Below are 14,365 nucleotides of genomic sequence, written 5' to 3' on the forward strand. Positions count from 1 at the left end.
AGACACCAAGACCCTCAGGCCAGAATGTTACTTGCTATTGCTGTGCCAATGTTTACTGCTGCCATCTTTCTCTAGTGTTTAGCATGGTGTAAATGGGTGTGAGGAGATCCACACTGACTGTATTGTAGAGTGTGTATCTCATAGAAACATCCATTCTGCTGGGCATTTTCCCTATGGATCATTATGAAGATGATTTTTTCTAAACTGTACTGTCTAGTTGATAATAGCAATATTATTTTAAATAGAAGTTTGATGATTGATAATAAATGCAGGAAAGTGTCATACAGATAGGGCCCACAAGTTTTATTGGATGAGTTGCATAGATCTTAGTTAATGATTAAGGAAAACAGTTGACTCCCAGAAGCCAGGTTGGCACAAGTTCTTTTATTCTATGTACTCATAGATTTGGGAGTGCATCATAGCTGAAACAAAGACTTAAACTGATGTCAAGTTAGATTAATATGTTTTGATAAAAGCTTTGATGTGGAAAATCCTAGAAAACAACCTAAAGTTCGCAAAGACACATAGCTGGGGGATATGTTCATTAAGGTTAGGAATCAAAAACAAAACAGATCAAATATTATTAGTTGATTTACCTTCCTTCATAAGATTGTTTGGTGACCAAAGATGATTAATTACTTAAACTCACTTCTTCCCATGACCTCCTAATATAAAAAAGCTGCTAATGAGTAGGTATGCAACCCAGAGATTTAAGGAAGTGTTGACTGTTTTTCATATATTTGTGATTTTTTAAATATTCCTTATAAGATTCTCATTCAAGATAAATAATAAAGTTAATGATTCATTCTTTGTAACCACAGCATGTAGCAAGCCAATAAAAGAACTGGCTAAGAAAAATACCCTGGTTGTTCATATTCTGTTAATCTATACCAAGTTACTTATATGGAAATGTATGTGGGTTCTTGGAATAAATTTGTTTTAATCAAGTAAAGGAAATGAAAAACATGTTTTTTTTACCCATAGTCATTACAATCATTCACTTAATGCGTAGAATTTAACCATACTGTAATTTTTATATTGCCTGAAAAAATTGTTGGGATATATAAGTTTTAGAGAAAAAAAATTAAAGAACAGAATACAGAAGAATAATAAGGAAAAAGTCAGAAGGAAACCATTAAAAGGGTGTGTGTCTTTTCCCTTAATCCCTCAGATAAAAACATTTTAGTTCACCTACCCTGTGGCCCCATCAAGACTTGTGCTGCTGGAGGCTGTTTCTCATAGCAGTAGAATTTTATTTATGGACTTGAATTGTGTTCAATTGTATGGATAGTCCATTTTATTTACCTACTATAAAAAAGAGCACGTGAGTGTTATTTCTATTTAAAGTTTTAGGTAAGACTGATACTGTATAGGACCTATACAATCCACAAGCTGAATCTTTTGGTAGTTTCTTTCTTGTAATGAAGGCCCAGACAAATCCTGGAGAGCCACTGGTAAGATTTGGATATCTAATTAATACACCCCCTAGGAAAGATGATTTTTTTTTTTACATTCTCAGCATAGGAAACACCATCTCACAGAATTTTTTTTGTACTTCTGACTTTTATGCGATTTCTACTCCCTCTTCATGAGACTTTGATGAAGGAATTGTGATGCAGATCTATCAGTCAGGACTGTGTTACAGAACTCTGACTATTGATCAGTTTTATTTTTCTAGAAAGATTTCCAGTCTTGTTTAAAAAAAAAGGTTTCTTGATGATTATTAAAAATTACCTTTATCTCCTCCAGTTCCTGGGAGAAGTAATTTAATGGCATTTTATAGAATCAGATAGCAGAACCCAAAAAAGACACAGCAGTAATTAAAATAAAAAAGTGACATTTCTGATGAACATAAATTATTAATTTCTCACCTGAATTTTTGAAAACAGATTCTGATTAGATTTCAAAAGATTACATATTATTATAAAAATAAGGTTTAATCCTGTAATAAAGGATGGTCTGATATATATGACTCCAAGAAAAGTGAGAGAGAGAACAAAACGAAATAAGTACTAAATTTTAATTACTAAGTAGATGCAGAAAGAACAACAAAGTATAATATACAAATAATCCAAACTACTCATGATAATAAAAATCCCTCTTGTTAATTTGTTTAAAACTAAGAACAGCAAAACCATGTGTGATACATAATACACTGAAGCTATCATGTGATAAGATGTTGAAAGCAATATTATAAAGTGTGGTACAAAAATTCGGTGTGCATTCTTATGGGTAGCTATTCAACATGGAATGGAAGTTATAAGCAGAGCAGTAAGGAAACTGAAAGGAATCACAGGTAGCCAAACTAGAGAGAAGAGTTAAATTTTAGGTATTTTCAGGTCTACAGAAAATGTTAAGTTTTTACAAGCAATATAGATAGATAGATAGATAGATAGATAGATAAATACATACACCCACATACATAATGTTATAACCAATAAAGAATTTAGTAAGTTCATACAAAACATGCCAACATAAAAATGGTTGAGTAGAGTAAATATACACAATAATACATATAAAATGCATGATCGACAAATGCAGTACCTGAAATTATGATACACAGAGACAAAAATGTGGGGGAAATCTCTAATATATCAAGGCAGGCATGATTTTTTTATGTTTTCTTGTGAAAAGTGGAAAATGGTTTGTGTATACCAAACTAAGATGTCATCCTTACAATGGAAGAAACTATCAACAAAGTGAAAAGTCAACCCAGAAGTTGTATCTAGAATTATGCATCTGAATATTGACTTAATCAAAAATACATAATTCAAATAAATAAATAACAAGAAATTGTCCTATTTTAAAATCAGTGAAAAGATTTAGCAAGAATTTCTCAAAAGAAAAGTACAAATATGAAAGATGTGTAAAAGTGTCTATGGTGTAAATCATCAGATTAAAACTTGAGTGAGGTATCACCTCACAATTGTTTGCATAAATACAAAATATTGTATAAATACAATATTTGTAGACAACAAATATTGGAGAAGTTGTAAAGAAGACATGGGTTGACCCTGAGAGCATGAGGTTAAATGTAAATTAGCCAATCTCACATGATCTTTTATATGCAGAAACCAAAGATCAACAATATTCTTAACTCCCAATTAGTCCCAACTAATGCCTAAAGTCTACAGAAGAGGTTTCCATATAAATCAAATGAAAAAGAATGGGAGTAAAAAGGACATCTTAAGAAAGATCCAGAAATATAGGAACATCTTCTTTCCTTTAGATGATTTTGGTTCCTTAATTAGAAGAATTAAGTTTTACTTAGAGTAACAAAATGAGTGTAAGCAAGTTGAGTCTCTCAGAACAGTCATTAAAGGCTAAAGATTGTACTGAAGGAAACAAATTTGAAAGTTATATCCCATGGTGGTTTGAATGTTAGCCCCCATAATCTTATATGGAGAGGCAGTATTAGGAGTTGTGGCTTTGGTGTAACGGATATCGCCTTGTTGGAAGAGGTATGTCAGTGTGGCAGCAGGCATTGGGTGCTCCCATGCTCAGAATATCACCTAGTTTCTCTGTCAACTGTCTGCTACTTGCAAAATGTAAAACTCTCAGCTCCAGCACCATTTATGCCTGCATGTCATCACACCCTCCCCACCATGATGATGGACTGAACTTTTGAAATTGTAAGTGAACCACCGTAAGAAAATGTTTCCTTTATAAGAGTTGCAAAGGTCATGGTATCTTTACATAGCAATAGAAACCCTAAGTAAGCGATATACCAACCTAAATTTTCATCAAAGTCTATCATAGACTTTCATGATAGAATTGTCCCACCTCTTCAGTGGACTTCATTTGATTCTAATTCTACAGAGTTGAAAATGGACAGATAAATTCTATGTACCTACCTGAAGAAGAGAAATACAATTAAAATTTAGCTATTTTAAAGGTTCCTATTATTTTAATAATGATATAATTGTCATTGCATAATGATTAGAAACATCAAAGAATCATCACTGTACTGCCTCCCATTGAACAAATGTCAATCACTTTCTAAAATTTATTTAGGTGGATACTGTTGTATCCATATACTACAAATTACAAAACTTAAGTCGTTGGTAACTTAGTGTTATAAATTCAAATAGGGAAATGTAATTTAAATGCAGCTCCCATTCTAGAAATCATGTTCTTTTTGAAATTGCTGGATTTTCCAAAGTCTTTTAATGTAATGCAAAAGGTTAAAAGAGCATTATCATTTTAACCTCCAGGACACCCTTCCTGGTAGTATCTAATTATTGTCATTGTAACAGAAGGAGTTCAGGTTCAGAATGACTGCCATGATGATATACTAATCTGAGCAGACCCCTGAAGGTGGCAATGAAACACCATCTTGCAAGAACATTTCTTGGTACCTTCCTTCTAGTTCTATTGCCAGGATTATATTCAGTGTCAAAATACCCTCATTACAACTAAATGTTCTTTATTGAAGAAGTGTCATTTTTCTTCTATATACTCTGGAACAAGAGAACTGTTTACAATATTTTGACAGGGATATTGTATTCTTGACAATATTTATTGTTGTACCAGATTTACATTGCTATTCTGATTTTCAGATGCATCACCCTAAAAAAAATAATGTAAATGTTTTTCTTTCTGGAATACTATAAATTTCTTTAACTGGTTTTAGTGACTATGAAGATTGGATACTTCTGGTTGATTACCATTTTGTCTCCACTACTATATTAATAAGGATAATGCTGTCAATAGTGAATTAGCACCCCTTTCAGTGGTTTACATTTCTTTTGACATTTCAAAAGTTTGGGGAATTACTAATTAAATGCTTGATAAACTGAATTGGAAACAAAGTGCAAATTATCTAATAGAGTATTTTGCTATCTTATCTCAGCCTGTCGTCAGGAAACAAAAAGGAAGGACATGGGAAAAAGAAGGGAGTAAGGCTTGGCTTTTCCAGTATATTTAGATACATTTGAATATCAAAATTAGTATCTACATAAAAAATGTATCTCGGCTGACGCGCACAGCGGACATCGGCGCGCGGACGCGAGCGGCCGATGCGGGATAGTCCAAGCATGAAACATTGAAGCCCACACTGAGAGCAGATCGCCACACTACAACTAAATCAAGTAGGTTTTTGGGGGCCTGGCCTGCATATTGGTAGACCTTTTATTGGCGAGGACCATGGGCAAACGGGGAGTCTGGTCCTGTCCCTGAAGATCCCCCTGAGTGGGGAGAGTGTTCTTGCGGTGGGACACAGGAAACGGAACGGGGGCATTCCCCGACCCCCTTGACCCCCCAGTTAGCCTGCGAGGGCTAGTTCCCTCTGCTGGGGCTGCTCCTCCTCTGCTGACCTCTCTCTCCCTGGCATATCACAGCTTGCGCCCAGGGGCCTCCTTCACTCCCCCTCCCTTTCGCAGGGCCGCAGGCCGCAGGATCACCCAGTTTAGCCTGTTTGGGCGCTGAATAGGGAGCTTGGGGCAGAGGGCAGCAGGAGTTTTTCTGTTTTGGTGGCTGGCCTGCAGAGGGGTAGGCCTTTTGTTGACTAGGTCCCTGGTGAACTGGGAACCTGGTCCTGGTCCTGAAGACCCTTCTGAGTAGTGAAAGAGATCTTGGCCAGCGGCAGGACCCAGGAAATGGAGAGAAGGCATTTTGTAAGTGGGGCCCCTGGGAGCAGGAAAACCTGTTCCTGTTTTAAAAGACCCATTAGATAGCATCGATAGGAGGAGATGGGCAGGAGCAGAGGCAAGAATTCACCAAACAATCTGAAAAAGAACATGAAAACACCAGAACCCAAGGATCTTACAACAGAAGGACTTAAACACCCTAACACAGAAGAAGTAGAAAAAAAAATGACTTTATGAAAGCAATAGAGTCCCTTAAACAACATGTAAAAAAACGCCCTTATAGAAATGGATGAGAAGTATAACAAAAAGTTTGAAGAAATGAGTAAATGCATAAATGATACCCTGGGAAACCAAGAAAAAATGATCAAACAAGTAATGGAAACAGTTCAAGAATTGAAAACTGAAATGGAAGCAAGGAAGAAAACACAAACTGAGGACTAGCTGGATATGGAAAATCTTGGTCAACGAGCAGAGACTACAGAAACAAGCATAATCAATAGAATACAAGAGATAGAAAAGAATCTCAGATTCTGAAGACACCATAGAGAAAATAAACACACTGATCAAAGAAAACAGCAAAGCCAACAAATTCTCATCACAAAACATTCAGGCAATAAGGGACACAATAAAAAGACCAAACCTAAGAATAATAGGGATAGAAGAAGAAGAAGAGTCACAGCTCAAAGGCCCAGAAAATATTTTTAACAAAATTATGGAAGAAAACTTTTCCAACATAAAGAAAGATATTCCTTTGAATATTCAAGAAGCATACAGATTTAATCCCAGCACTCGGGAGGCAGAGGCAGGCGGATCTCTGTGAGTTCGAGACCAGCCTGGTCTACAGAGCTAGTTCCAGGACAGGCTCCAAAGCCACAGAGAAACCCTGTCTCGAAAAACCAAAAAAAAAAAAAAAGAAGAAGCATACAGAACACCAAACAGACTGGATCAAAAAAAAATCCCCTCACCATATAATAATCAAAACACAAAATATACAGATTAAAGAAACAATATTAAGAGCTGCAAAGGAAAAAGGGCAAGTAACTTATAAAGGTAAACCGATCAGACTTACACCTGACTTCTCCATGGAAACCATGAAAGCCAGAAGGTCCTTGATAGAGGTACTGCAGAAACTAAAAGACCATGGATGCAAACCCAAACTACTATACCCAGTCAAGCTATCATTCACTATCAATGGAGAAAACAAGACATTCCAGGATAAGAACAAATTTAAACAATACGTAGCCAAAATCCAGCACTACAGAAAGTATAGAAGGAAAATCACAACCCAAAAAATCCAACATAGCCAGCACTGCCTACAATAACTCAGGCATCTAGCGACCCTTCACCAGCACAACTCAAAGAAGCCCAGGACAAGATGGTTTCAATGCGGAATTCTACCAGAATTTCCAAGAAGACCTAATACCTATACTCCTTAATGTATTTCACAATATAGAAACAGAAGAAGCATTGCCAAATTCCTTTTATGAATCTACAGTCACTCTGATACCAAAACTGCACAAAGACTCAACCAAGAAAGAGAATTACAGGCCAATCTCATTCATGAATATCGACGCAAAAATTCTCAATAAAATACTGGCAAACCGAATCCAAGAACACATTAGAAAAATTATCCATTATGATCAAAAGTCTTCATCCCAGAGATGCAGGGCTGGTTCAACATACGAAAATCTATCAATGTAATCCACCATATAAATACACTGTAAGAAAAAAAAAACATATGATCATTTCATTAGATGCTGAAAAAGCATTTGACAAAATTCAACACCCCTTTATGATAAATGTCTTGGAGAGATTAGGGAATCAAGGGTCATACCTAAATATAATAAAAGCTATTTACAGCAAGCCAACAGCTAACATTAAATTAAACGGAGAAAAACTCAAAGCCATCCACTGAACTCAGGAACACGACAAGGCTGTCCACTCTCTCCATACCTCTTCAATATAGTGCATGAAGTTCTAGCAATAGCAACAAGACAATATAAGGGGATCAAGGGGATTCGTATTGGAAAGGAAGAAGTTAAGCTTTGGTTATTTGCAGATGATATGATAGTATACATAAGCGACCCCAAAAGCTCTACCAAAGAACTCCTACAGCTGATAAACACCTTTAGTAATGTGGCAGGATACAAGATCAACTCCAAAAAATCAGTTGCCTTCCTATACACTAAGGATAAGGAAGCAGAGAGGGAATTCAGAGAAGCATCACCTTTCACGATAGCTACAAATAGCATAAAATATCTTGGGGTAACTCTGACCAAGGAAGTGAAAGATCTATTTGACAAGAAGTTTAAGTCTTTGAAGAAAGAAATTGAAGAGGACACCAGAAAATGGAAGGACCTCCCTTGCTCTTGGATCGGGAGGATCAAAATAGTAAAAATGGCTATTCTACCAAAAGCAATCTATAGATTCAATGCAATCCCCGTCAAAATCCCATCAAAATTCTTCACAGATCTGGAGAAGACAATAATCAACTTTATATGGAAAAACAAAAAAACCCAGGATAGCCAAAACGATCTTATACAAAAAAGGATTGTCTGGAGGCATTACCATCCCTGACTTCAAACTCTATTACAGAGCTACAGTATTGAAAACAGCTTGGTATTGGTATAAAAAAAGAGAAGTCGACCTATGGAATCGTATAGAAGACCCTGACTTTAACCCACAAACCTATGAACACCTGATTTTCGATAAAGGAGCTAAAAGTATAAAATGGAAAAAAGAGAGCATCTTCAACAAATTGTGCTGGCAAAACTGGATGTCAATCTGTAGAAGAATGAAAATAGATCCATATCTATCACCATGCACAAAACTGAAGTCCAAATGGATTTGAGACTGAGAAGCTTCTGTAAAGCAAAGGACACTGTCACTAAGACAAAAAGGCAACCCACTGACTGGGAGAGGATCTTCACCAACCCCGCAACTGACAAAGGTCTGATCTCCAAAATATATGAAGAACTCAAGAAACTAGACCGCAAAAGGCTAATCAACCCAATTATAAAATGGGGCACTGAGCTGAACAGAGAATTCTCAACAGAAGAAGTTCAAATGGCAAAAAGACACTTAAGGTCATGCTCAACTTCCTTAGCGATCAGGGAAATGCAAATCAAGACAACTTTAAGATACAATCTTACACCTGTCAGAATTGCTAAAATCAAAAACACCAAGGATAGCCTTTGCTGGAGAGGCTGTGGAGAAAGGGGTACACTCATCCATTGCTGGTGGGAATGCAAACTTGTGCAACCACTTTGGAAAGCAGTGTGGCGGTTTATCAGGAAATTCGGGATCAACTTGCCCCTGGACCCAGCAATACCACTCTTGGAAATATACCCAAGAGAGGCCCTATCATACAACAAAAGTATATGCTCAACTATGTTCATAGCAGCATTGTTTGTAATAGCCAGAACCTGGAAACGACCTAGATGCCCTTCAATGGAAGAATGGATGAAGAAAGTATGGAATATATACATATTAGAGTATTACTCAGCAGTAAAAAACAAGGACTTCTTGAATTTTGTGTACAAATGGAAGAAATAGAAAACACTATCCTGAGTGAGGTAAGCCAGACCCAAAAAGAGGAACATGGGATGTACTCACTCATATTTGGTTTCTAGCCATAAATAAAGGACATTGAGCTTATAATTCGCGATCCTATAGAAGCTAAATAAGAAGGTGAATCCAAAGACAAACATATAGGCATCCTCCTGAATATTAACCTTCATCAGGCAATGAAAGGAGACAGAGACAGAGACCCACATTGGAGCATCGGACAGAAATCTCAAGGTCCAAATCAGGAGCAGAAGGAGAGGGAGCACGAGCAAGGAACTCAGGACCGCGAGGGGTACACCCACACACTGAGACAATGGGGATGTTCTATCGGGAATTCGCCAAGGCCAGCTGGCCTGGGTCTGAAAAAGCATGGGATAAATCCGGACTTGCTGAACATAGCAGACAATGAGGACTACTGAGAACTCAAGAACAATGGCAATGGGTTTTTGATCCTACTGTACGTACTGGCTTTGTGGGAGCCTAGGCAGTTTGGATGCCCACCTTACTAAACCTGGATGGAGGTGTGTGGTCCTTGGACTTCCCACAGGGCAGGGAACCCTGATTGCTCTTTGGGCTGATGAGGGAGGGTGACTTTTTTGGGGGAGGGGGAGTCAAATGGGAGGCGGTGGTGGGGAAGAGACAGAAATCTCTAATAAATAAATAAATTAAAAAAAAAAGAAAAAAAGAAAATGGGCCCCTATGAAAGCCCCAATTCTCACCTCTACTGCCAACTCTATTGCTAATATGCAACTTTATTGCCATGTACTATTGCTGTCATACATTCATGAAGCTTCACCCCTACTGACTGATATTCATGATATAGATGTGTACTCACTGTTTTGCTGAAGGAGAAAGATAGTCATCAACAACCCAGCTGTAACTTAAGGACAACAGGGTCCCACTTGCAAAATGGACTGATGTAATAGTGGTACACACACTGTGGCAATAATCCGCCACTTTTGATTGGATTTAAGGCCACTCCAGGAGATAGACACCATTACTGATACTGCTCATCTGAAGAAGAAACTCTGTGGATAGGTCATGGGCTATGAGAAAACTTGTGACTATATTTCTGCTACAGGGATACAGTGAACAAAATTACTTTTGATGACAGACTACTACACAAAGAGATCAATGTCTCAAACAACCCACACAGTGAACCCTGTTTTTGTGGGAGACAGAATTAACACAGACATTTGCAAACAATGTAGAGGGTGTGTGAGGTTTTGTGATACTCAGTCCATGTATGAAGGCTTCATGAAAACTTTCCCTCAAGTTTCAGAGAGCTAGTCAGAAAAGGATGCAGAAAGATACTAAGGGCCAGAGGTATAGATGATTCCAAGCAAACAAGAAAACTGATGAACATGAACCCACAGAGACTGCAGCAATGCATACAAGCATATACAGGTTCAAGTCAGATGGGTGTTCGCTCATTGAAAAAGGTAAGTGAAAATAGGGTTCCATCCCCAAGCAAGGACACATCTGTAATCCTTTCCTGTTGTCAAAGGAAGAAATAGTTTCTTTCAATGGATTCTCACTATGTATCTTAACCATTCCTCTTGGTAGCACTATGTACGGGAAACACTGACAAACATAAAATAAACTCAATAAAAATGTGGCAGACTGTGGGTTCTTTTACTTTGTGGGTGGAACTTTTTATAGGTCTCAATTGCTTATTTTATCTTTTGATTTTTTTAGTAGAAAGAGTGAATGACTCTAGATGGGAGGGGAAGAAGGGAGGGTTCAGGGGGAATTGTGTAATGGGAAATATGATAAAAATATATTGTACATGAGATTTTCGATGATGAACTGTCAATAAAATGAACAACTAGCATGAATGTATTCATGTATGGAGTCTACCCGACTTTTCAAAAGAGTTAACACTAATATTGATCCAATTATTCAATAAGGAGAAAGGAAAGAGACCCTTTCCAACATGTTCTACACAGCATGCAGGAGCCTACAACAGACATGATGACTTGAGCTTTCTTCCCTTTATCTCACATAATCAAAAAAAACAGCACTGACTTTGACCCACAAGTTTTCCTCTTTCATATATATATATATATATATATATATATATATATATATATATATATATCATATATATGTGTGCGTGCTGTGGCACAGAAAGATTAATACACACACATGAAAATAAATAAATAAATAAAACAAAATATCTTTAAATGTATAATAAACAGAAAATGTAAATCAACAGTTTATGTACAATCCTTATTGAGAGAAATCCAAATTTTCCAGCAAGTTCAATAACGCATGAAGAAGGCCATGTTCATGTTCAAACTGAGTTCATTACTCAAGAACAGAGAGGCAATTCTAACAAAAAAGTTGACAAATAAACCATATGAAGAAGATAGAGGTTAAAAAGCCCATAGCTTCCATAATAAAATTTAAGTATTTTCCCAAAAAGTAACTACTGCAAATAAAGATGACATTATTATGTGTGACATGCGACTCTCAAAATGTAAATTTTGAGGGAACATAAGACAGGCTACTGAGGACATGGAAGAGGACTTTAGTCAACCTAGAATGGTCCACAGTGTTCTTGGAAGAGGCCTGCATTTCACAGCAAGCACAGACTCTAGACAAAAGAGTGATGAACAGAGTACTAGGTGGCTCAGAAACCAGACACGGGCTCCTGATTAGCCTGGTAGTAGAAAAAAAAGTCGAGTGGCCTATTCCCCACTCGAAAGAGGTTTTGACACACAGAGATAACATTTTGGCTCCCATAAAAGGAAAATGGTCCTGGAAGAAAGCAGTCAATCAGGCTGTACCTGGATTTTCTCGAGTAGATCGAATATGCCCCCTAAAATTCGCAGCTTCATACACTGTGTGAACTAGTCCTCAACCTGGATACATTTTGTACATTTCCTCAGTATTCCTGTGCAACCTGAAACTAGTTCTTTTCTCTAAAGTCTCTCAAGTTCATCTTCTTGTAAATACTTTCTATGATCAGTTTCCTTAATAATATCCTGATAGCAGGATTCTATTTGCCTACAGACTGATTTATTGTCTCCATGGATCTATCTCATCTTCAAAGTTCTATTCTAGTTAGTACTGTAGTATATACCTTCATCCCAACACTCAGGAGGTGGCAACAATAAGATCCTAAGATTGAGGATGCTCTTGGGATACTGACCTACTATGTGTTCTCTTGCTGATTGACATCATGACAAAAACAATGTGGGGAAGAAAGAGTTTATTTGGCTTACATGTTCTGATCAATGTCTGTCACTCAGGGAAGTTTTATCATAACTCAAACAGGAGCTGAGGCAGAAAAGAGCAAATTTGGCTACTGCCTTGCTCTTTAGGGATTACTCAACTTTGTTATACAACTAAGGACTGTCTTGAAGGAGTGGAGTCTCTCACAGTGGACTGGGATCTCCCATATTAGAAATGAAAATGTGTCCTTTAACTGGTCATCCACTGCAAAGACACAAGCCTACTTTCAGATGCTCAGCACATTAACCCTCTTTGTTAGTGAGCCACCTTCCTAGGAAAAAGCATGGATTAGGAGGAGTTTATGTTGGGTGAGTGAGTCCAGATCAAGAAAGAGAAATGCTGAAAGTTCTTTACATATATTGTTCTTAGCTTCCATTCTTCAGATGCAAGTAAAAACATGGAGGTGAAGAGCTACCTAGCAAGGCTGGATAATTTGTTTTTCTTTTTCTTTTTTTCTTTTTTTGGTTTTTTGAGACAGGTTTTCTCTGTAGCTTTGGAGCATGTCTTGGAACTCCCTTTGTAGACCAGGCTGGACTCGAACTCACAGAGATCCGCCTGCCTCTGCCTCCCGAGTGCTGGGATTAAAAGCGTGTGCCACCATCACTCGGCCGACATCTCATCTTTGAAATGCTATTCACGTGGAGTTGTGGTATATACCTTTATCCTAGCACTCAGGAGTTGGCAGCAATAAGATCCTAAGATTGAGGATGCTCTTGGGACATTCACCTACTATGTTTTCTATTGCTGATAGACATCATGACAAAAACAATATGGGGAAGAAAGAATTTATATATTCTGATCAACGTCTGTCACTTAGGGAAGTTTGGGCATGAACTCAAGCAGGAGCTGAGGCAGAAAACAGACAAATCTGGCTACTGTCTGCTCTTCATGCATTGCTCAGTTGACTTATACTACTTCAGACCATTATGAAGGGGTTAAGTCACCCAGGGTATTGGGGTTTCCCACATGATTCAACAGGAAAATGAGTCCTGTGACTGGTCACCAACTTCAAATTTGCAAGCCTACTTTCAGATTCTCAACATATTGACGTTTTTGTTAGTGAGCCATCTTCCTAGGAAGCTGCATAGACTGGGAATAGATTATAATGAGTGAGTCAAGATGCAGAGAGACAAATGCTGAAAGTTCTTTGTATAGACTGTTCTTAGCTTCTGTTCGTCAATTGTGAGTATTAAAAATTGAAGAAGAGACGGGAGAAGCTACCTGGGGTGGCTGTATAATTTGATCTATATGTGTAAGTAAGATTTTGCTATAGTGGTAGGGATATTTAGTAGGAGCTGAATCCAAACTATGTATGTATTTGTAGGGCTTTGGATGTGTGGGTGGACATATGTGGTAGTTGTTAAATCAGCCATGTTTTTTTGAGAAGAACTTAGCATTTTATTTTTTTGAATTAAAAATTTCTGCCTCCTCCCCGCCTCCCTTTTCCCTCCCCCTCCCCCCACTCCCCACACCCCACTGCCTTCCCCCTCCCTCTCCAGTCCAAAGAGCAATCAGGGTTCCCTGCCCTGTGGGCAGTCCAAGTTCCTCCCCCCTCTATCCAGGTCTAGGAAGGTGAGCATCCAAACAGGCTAGGCTCACACAAAACCAGTACATGCAGTAGGATCAAAACCCAGTGCCATTGTCCTTGGCTTCTCAGCAGCCCTCATTGTCCACCATATTCAGAGAGTCCGGTTTTATCCCATGCTTTTTCAGTCCCAGTCCATCTGGCCTTGGTGAGCTCCCAATAGATCTGTCCCACCATCTCAGTGGGTGGTCGCACCCCTCGCGGTCCTGACTTCCTTGCTCCTGTTCTCTCTCCTTCTGCTCCTCACTGGGACCTTGGGAGCTCAGTCCATTACAGCCATGTTTTTTTCACAGGCTGTGGCATAGGAGTGGGAACACAGGGAGACCAGCATCTCAATACCTTGGTGGGACTTTGGTTAGTTTGGAAGATACATTTGAAAATTCTC

Source organism: Microtus oregoni, unplaced genomic scaffold (genome assembly GCF_018167655.1).
Source record: "Microtus oregoni isolate MIOR12 unplaced genomic scaffold, Mior012 000041F_ref0000270, whole genome shotgun sequence".
NCBI classification, from domain to species: Eukaryota; Metazoa; Chordata; class Mammalia; order Rodentia; family Cricetidae; genus Microtus; species Microtus oregoni.